Source organism: Anarrhichthys ocellatus, unplaced genomic scaffold, assembly GCF_004355925.1.
Source record: "Anarrhichthys ocellatus isolate YVR2014 unplaced genomic scaffold, GSC_Weel_1.0 scaffold23, whole genome shotgun sequence".
Classification (NCBI taxonomy): domain Eukaryota; kingdom Metazoa; phylum Chordata; class Actinopteri; order Perciformes; family Anarhichadidae; genus Anarrhichthys; species Anarrhichthys ocellatus.
Window position 1 is genome coordinate 4,342,844 of NW_022280053.1, and position 8,534 is coordinate 4,351,377.

The window sequence follows — 8,534 nt, forward strand, 5'->3', positions numbered from 1 at the left end:
GAACGGGGAAGGAGATTTAGCAGACATTATACAACAAAGTGTTCAAGAAGATCAGCATACCTCCTCGACAGTCAAATTCCGCCTTAAAACATCTCTGTCACCTGTGACAATGGCAAATGCCATGCGTTTTCACTTTTTGACCCCACACCACCGTCAGATGTCGACAGGAACTGTTCATCGGCGGCAAAACAAACAGGTTGAGAAAATGCACACTTGATTAGCTACTAAATGGTCTTGATGTCGTATGCTTCCATTCCCAGAATGCTAATTGTGCCATTACCATTTCTAAATGCTATGTAATATTTAGGAAAATACAGGATTAGCTACAAAAAGGTACGCAGGGCTCCCTTTTCCAATCTAACACCCATGCAACTAAAGGCCACCCTGATGTCTCATTACAAACACTAATGAAATAGCTGGCATTCACATAAAGACCAATGAAAATGAACCCAATTAAAAATGCATCAAGACTATTTTTTTCCATCTCCGGGAAATGTAGGAGTGTTATCTACACAGGGCCAACACACAGTGGGATACTGCACATGGGTGTGTTTTTGTGTTGGAGAGATCAGTCTAGCTTCCGTATCACATAAATTGGTCCATGCTGTTTTCCAACCATCAATGAGCACAATCCTACATTTTAAAGAAGAGAGGAGCGAACATTGTAGGCTATTTCAGTGGTATTCTTAGATGTGCATTAAAAAGTCAAATTAGATTGTTTTTACATACACAAATAAGCGCTGAGAACACACATGCAAACATTTGATCCCCATGAAGCTGAAGAAAACATGCCAAGGAAAAGGAGGAGCAAAATAATTAAAACATAAAACACCTAAAAATGTACCACATAGAAAAAAAACAATTTGGAGTATTTTACGTCGCTAAAAGGCTGTTGCATGTTCAATTACATTGCCAACACACAGCAACATCAGTTTATCCACTGTGACATAGACCACCAACGTCCAGCAAGTTTAAACTTCTTAAATATTCTCAACAGCAAAACAATTTTAATCCAATGGCAGTCTGAAAGATCAATCAGTCAAAAGTCTAATAAACGGCGGTACGCTGTGGAAAAGCTATGGTCCTTTCTGTGGTAACATTAAAGGTCATTTTAAAACTATATAAGAGTGGGATTTCATTTGAACACTCAGTTTGTGAAATCAACAAAAACAAGCAAAGACAAGAAAAAAAGCCGTCAGTATTTTTCTTCTCCATCCAGACGTCCAAGTACTGTAGAATGCTGTCTCGATACTTCCTCGCTCAATCAGCACTGCGGGATCCAATTCTGTTGACTCAACACCCGTTTCTGTAGTTGACCTGTTTTCCACCTCACTCCCCCCACTTTTCCACTGCAGAGGCCACTTTATAGTAGCACTCACGCCACTGATGATGATCTTACGAGCACTTAATCACAGCAATTTATGGATGAAACTGTGGTCTGGGTTTGTCACACTGACAGACTCTCCTATACGTATTTATAGTGGCTAATGCAATGCTTTTCCAAATCTGTATGGTTATTGCTTTGCATACAGTGTGTGACACAGAAAACAGCAAATATCAGTGGGGCAGGAGGAACGCTACTGGATTTGAGACAGTGACACCAACTTTTGTCCTTGGAGATTCTTAGTGGGGTCCTCGGAAGGATCCCCTGTTAACGAGAGGCCCTCCCAGTGCCACTCAGGCTTTATCGATGATGTCCACACACCCACGCTAACTCTCCTACTGTGCTCAATCACAGCAGCAGCTGTTGGGATGGGCGTACTGACCACCTCCTACAGAAAACCAATCATATTTTCAGAGACACCGCCAGTGAGCCTCCCAGCATGAAGGAGAAGGTGACTTATGACTTCAGAGCAGACAACCAAGGCGAGGCAGGAACCGTAGCAGGCAGTTGCGGTGAGTGTCCTAAAGAAAGCAGATATCGCATATTTTTACCCCCCCCCAATAAACAGGGGGTGTAACAAAAGTGTGAAAAAATAATGACACGTGTATCGATTCTCGAAATCACTACTGGTTTATAATTAATGGTTTATATGCAAACAGTTGTGGCAGAAAGTGGCTCAGATTGCATAAAAAGGTAGTGCTGTGATGTCGGATGGTGCTGGGACTGTGTGATATGCAAATGCAGATCCCACTTTTATAATTGCATAAAAACAAACACCAAATATTGGTGTGTTCTTTATACTATGACAGTTTTCCTAACATTAGATTGAAAGCAAGTATCCCAATGAATCTCAATATAATGAATTGTAACCTGTCGCAAGATTCATGCCAATACACAGCCCTAATAAACATCCCAGGAGTAAATTGAAAGTCACAGCTATATATTGCTTCTATGAGAGCATTTTCACAGAAATAAACCAATATAAATTTAAAAATACCTTTACAAAAATCACAACATAACCATCCCGGCATATTGCTTAACGTCGTCCTACATATCTTCTAATAACAAAGACAATCACGTAGTAAGCAATGCATTATAAAACAGTCTTTGTTCCATAGTGGGACCAACAGACCTCTGGGAACCTGTTGTGACGGTGTAAATAGAATAAACAAATAGCTGCTTGCCACTGGCCCAATCTTGCTCAGTGGGATCTGGATTATCTCTCATTAGCAGTGAATACATTCTCCCGTGTGTGTAATTGTTCGTGTGTACGTGTATACATCTGTACTATATGTGAGTGTGTGTGTGTGTGTGTGTCTGAGCCGCCATTGTCGCTCAAGGTCATTTCAATTCTGAATTATTTAAATTATTAAAAAATGCCCCCCTTGCAGATTGTATTGTGCAATTAGGTCAAAATATAGTTTTGGTTCCCCCCAGTAAATAAGCATCATTAACTCACTAAAACATAGTGTAATTTATGTGTGGATCTATAAATGCTTTGTCCCTTGTGCTCTTCAGGATTAGTAAGGCAGAGTGCCAAAAGAAGAAAAAAAAGAAAAAAAAGAAATTCAGGAGCCCTCCAACTCCTAATGTATTTAAAGTGACACATTAACAGGATAAACAGTCTTCTTATCTGCTGAGTGCAGAGGCTTTTTTCTATAACACTACAATCCCATTAACAAGACCTATTCTGATTTCACTTGTCCACCAATGGGGGTTGTCTGCCATTGCCAAAGTGGGAAGCTTGGGTGTTATAGTACACACATTAAGATTTACTAATCCTTTGTTTTGGCCTCTTCAATTGAGACCTCGGTCAAATACGAGGAGTAGAATGCATTGACACTGTGATCCTAAACTGCATTACAGCATCCATGTTAATGGAGGAAAGTCAATATAAAAAAATGCAAACATGTAACTAGGACTACAAACAAACAAGAATCGTAATGTGGAGGGGCCTCACTGTTAGTGAAGGGAAAAAATCTGTAAAATAAAAATGAGTTGTATGTTTCTTGGTCAAACTGATCTCAGCTGCGGGATGGTTTTTGTGATGGTCCTGCTCGGGTCGTGGTTGTAATGGCCTTCAACAAAAGCAATGGCCTTGCAACAGCAGACAATACCGGCCTTGTAACAACAGACTATGATGTGTTAAGTGTACCTAACTGAAAACACACTGGTCAAGGATGAATTTATAGTGGGTATTCAGCCAGGACTTCTCCATATCCCAGAACACAGTTAGGAGAAAAATCATAAATAGCTTGGTCAAGGATTTGATACATAATGGGTCACGCCCGTCAGAAGACGTTTCTGTCCACAGCCAGCTCCCACGTGGTTCAGGCTCCTTTCTGACGTATTCACTTTAATTTGCTGGACTTCATCCTCTGCTCATTAACCTCACCCTTAAATAGCTTCATTGGAAATCAAGTCTTGCTATTGTACACAGAATTTCCACTGCTAAAACGTACCCAAGACACATGCTTTAAGATCTGGGATCTTCAATGCTGGCAGAGCCATGCCTTGACCTTTCAGCAAAGAACGCACATGATGAAAGGTCTCCGCCAGCCATTCAGGCCTTGGCACGAGCCCACAATTGCTACTGTGTCCCTCAAGCTGTTATTTTGCCCCTTAATGGATTTTGTCATAGTCCTGTCACTGAAAACTTTAAAAGTCAAATGGAATCAATCTGTGACTAGTCTAGTGATTGATCTAGCATGGCATGATGATGTTGACACATTGCCAGCTGCTTACAGAATCCATCCTCTGTCTGGCACAGACTCGGTGGAGACATACATGAAGGTCTCAACCAGGAAGTGGATCATGTCTCACTGCTCTCTGCCTCTCTAACCTGTGCCATCGTAGTCACTATAATGGTGCAACCTTCAATAACAAGCCAGTGGAGAAGCAACATTAGCGTGCTGGATCAGGAGGTATCATTACAGATAAGATGTAGCTTAAAACAGCTGTTGACATATTTTATGACGTCATCACCCTAAGACAATGGGGGAAACACACTTACTGTGTTTATACAAATGTAATGTATGGTGCTGGTTGATCGCCGCTAGACCGCAAATGTTGTTTTTCAAAAAGCTAAACGCCAACAGACACAGACCGAAGCAGAATATGTCCTTAGATTAAAAAAAATGTGTTGCAATTTGGAAATGATAACATCAATCTTTTTTCAATAGACTCCATCATGGGTAGACTTTTGAAAGAAATGGGCCTAAAATAAAGGCGCAGTGCTATTATTGGTTTACTAGTGTGCTTTCTGTGCTCCAGCAAGAGTTCTTTTTTTCAGAACATATTCACCCAACAGACGTTAATATATATATAGAAATTGGTATGTTTATATTATAATACACCTATTTAAAGATGGATCCCCTGACAAAAATAAATTAGTCTGACAAGTAGGTGAGACTGGCCTCTTAATCAGATTATTGGAGGAACAAGGCTATATGTAAACACAACTATTGACAAAGATGATCCTGCATTGATGTCATTGGTGATGCCTTTAGATCCATCCAACTTCTGTACTTTATCTTTCACCCCATTCTTAGTGGATCATCAGGTAAAATGTTACTTTTAGTCCAGACAATATAGCAGTGTACCAAATATCGCCCCATGGCATCATCAAAGTAGATGCTTCATAGGTACTTTCCGTTTCAAGCTTGCTAGGTGGCTACAATTTTGCAACCTGAAAAAAACTGAACTTGAAGATATTACCATTCTGCTCCACACAGCACCAGCAACCTAATAATTATTTGCAGATCTGTGCCATTTTACATTTTGACATGTTTCATGATGGAGTAGTCATTGCTGGCAGACCTAGTCTCCCCTGGCTGCTGATTCCAGAGCACAATATCTGCTGGCATCAGTAATCTTTAAGTCACTTGATTTATTTATTTTTAAGTGTCTTCTTAACGGTTGCAGATATGGCTACTGTTAAAAGAGACTGCTGAATCTTGAGACATCTAACACTTACTTGTCCATTACATTGTTAACCTTGGATCTTTGTGACGTTGTGCCCGTCCCTCTTGCAATTTTATATCTGCACATATAGTGAATGTATTCAAAACTTCTGTTTTACGAACACGCCAAGATATTCTCTATTGTTAAAACCTGATTCATATTTATCCTAATAAAGATGCACTTAACATGATGAAATACAAATACATGTTTGGTGTTTTAGTAGATAGAATGTCCACTACTCTTAAGGGGCAAGCATTAATCCATCCTTTGCTGACTTGGAAAAACACATGACACATTACTCTACCACCAAAGGAAAAGTGAAAAGCAATTTTTTTTTATATTTTTTATAAAAAATGTGCTTCCTGTGTAGCAAAAGGGCTCCAACTGCAATCCGTTGCACAACTCTATGTCACATAATGATAATAAATCATCCTTGAATCCTTGATTTTGAATTAGGATCAGACAATAAAATCTGATTTACAGCATTTCATTTGCTGTAACAGGGTCACGGCTAAGTGTCAGGGAGTAGTGCTGCTCCTCTCAATCTAAAAAGAAGTGGTGCCATTTCATGAGGTCCCATGTAGTCTGCACTCATCCATATCATGGACAGACATTCTGCTAAAACTGTCCAACTTTAGCACCGACAGTTATTCAAAGCTCAAAATCCCTTTGTTAATTAAAATCAGTGCAAGACACTTTTGGCATTGGCTGTCTTAGAAAGCGCCGTCTTTAATATTTCTATACCTCCGTCTCAACTGACTTCTGCTTTCTGTCTCTCCTTACACATACTTTTGTAAATGCAGGTTGATAAGGTATGGCAAGATATGTACAATCCTGCGATAAATTAGCTCCTATAAATATGAGCCTACGCTGGTTTTTAAGAGTTAATTAATTTCCTGTGGGCATGGCTGTGTCTCATCTGATTAATGATGGTAATGCCATTGGCATGCTGAGTTGGGTCCACTGTCACTGGAGATAAATCAGTGGAGCACTGTAAGGCGTCATGCCCCAGCTGTGTCTAACATGTTCCCTTTAACTGGCTTCTTGACCTACGACACAATAAGGGGGTGACTGTGGATGAACATAATCATAATTCAAGTACTTTGTTATTCATGAGACAGTGACAGAGAAACTGATTAATGTGCATTGTGGATTCATAACTCAGCGTGTTGGATATTTTAAAGGACTCATTAGCTACAAAACATGGATCACTATGTAATCAGAAAGAGGACCAGAGCCAGATTAACAGTCTGCTAATGTTAGCCATATGAACTCCTTGAAGATTTGTAATTCCAGTATTCCACCTTCAGTTACAAACAAGAGAAAAAAATCTAGACCAAACAAGTATTCGGTCAGCTTGTCTGCACTGTTATTTACAAGTGATCAGATCGGCTTGTGTGTCCAGACACCACCAACCTGTTCCTATGCATTCAAGGCCATACACAGGGTTTTGGGAATACCAAAGTCCACAAACGGAACTTGCTAGGGGCGTTCAGGGCCTTCTGCTTACAAGATCAATAAGATAATTCACTTCATCACACACACACACACACACACACACACACACACACACACACACACACACACACACACACACACACACATACACATGCAATGGCAGTGTTTAGAAGAGCATGTCAGTAATCTTGCCATTGTAAAACATCTTTGCTTCACTGAACTAAAGATATTTTTAGGCAATTATTTCATCGGAAAAAATACCAAGGTCCAGACCTTGGTGACCTCAACGGTGGGTACATCCATGCATTGGTTGTTATGCTAAGGCGATTGAAATCAAATTTCAAACAATCTCCAAATGGGGTTTGGATTTATCTATTCCCTTTTTATTTTGCTGACCAGACTTTCTAAAATCAATCTAGATACAACATGGGTATGCCAAAAACATTTGGGCTGGCCTTATACAGTGAGGCAAAGAGCAAGGATATGGTCCAGGTGGTGTACGTTCACTCGGACCAACTACGGATCTATAATTTGCCATAAAAACAATCGAGTAGTCCCTCAACCAGGATTACCATGGTGTAAAATGTAATTTTTAAGCCTACAAACATTAAAAAAAATGAAAATATCAACATTGTCTGCCGACATAATTGACAATAGTTGTGGTTGGAACAATCTGAAACCACCTGATAATTCAAAATAGATCACCATGTTCCAACATGGTACCTTTGAGAACTAAAGACATTTCACACAACCTTTAAGACCAACCCTCTTCAAGATCAAAAGCTGCACATTACCTCCCACAGCTCTAATGATTGCAGTTCCAGGCAGCATTATTTTTCAGCAAAAGGATGTGCTCAGAAAAATGATGTTCCCACTCGGGATAATAAGTTAAAAGTGTTGGCTGATTTGGAGAAATTGTACGAGAATGGTAAGTGGCGAGGAGCTGTGTAAATGATGAAAAAGCTGCATTTGTAGGTGCATGCAAAGGCAGTTCACAAGAACATCATGTGGAATCAAAACTTGATACACAGAGATATTGATGGCACAAAATGTGTCTTCAAACGTGATAATAAATTCCAAGAACTTATCCGGTTTATGAACCATTCAAAACAAAGTACTCCACAGCCACATTTTCATTGAACTATGCATGGCCATGGAGGCAGAACACGCGTACTAAATGTTCCACACAGACATTCACCAGCTGTCAGAGAGCAGAGACATTTGTGTATGAATTGAGGACGAAACACATTCTCTCCTTTTCAGTACATTCATCACTCAACAAGCTGCAAGGCCAACTCAATGTTTTTTAGACATTTGCAACATACTTCAGATTCTCTAGGTTGCAACCTGGATCGGGACTGTGTCGCACTGTCACAGGAAAACAAAGAAGTCAAAATGATTGGCTGTTTTCACAAAGGGAGGTCCATTTGAAAGTTTGACAAAGAAAAAGTCCATTGAAAATCTGTATGCACATAATTCTATACTTTTATATTTTAAAACGAACCACTTACCGACTCAATAAACAGCTGTGTTGGAGCAGTGATGCCGCTGAGCCAAGTGAGGTAGAAATTCGGGTCCACTTCATCTAAAAGGGACTAAGTTGCTTCATGTGACCAGTGACCGCACATTGAAATGAAAAACATTTTCGAATGGATTCTAATGACTTCGGCAGTTGGAATTTTATGGTCTTGAGCGAAATGCCCAGTGGTGAGTACTTATATTATAGTAA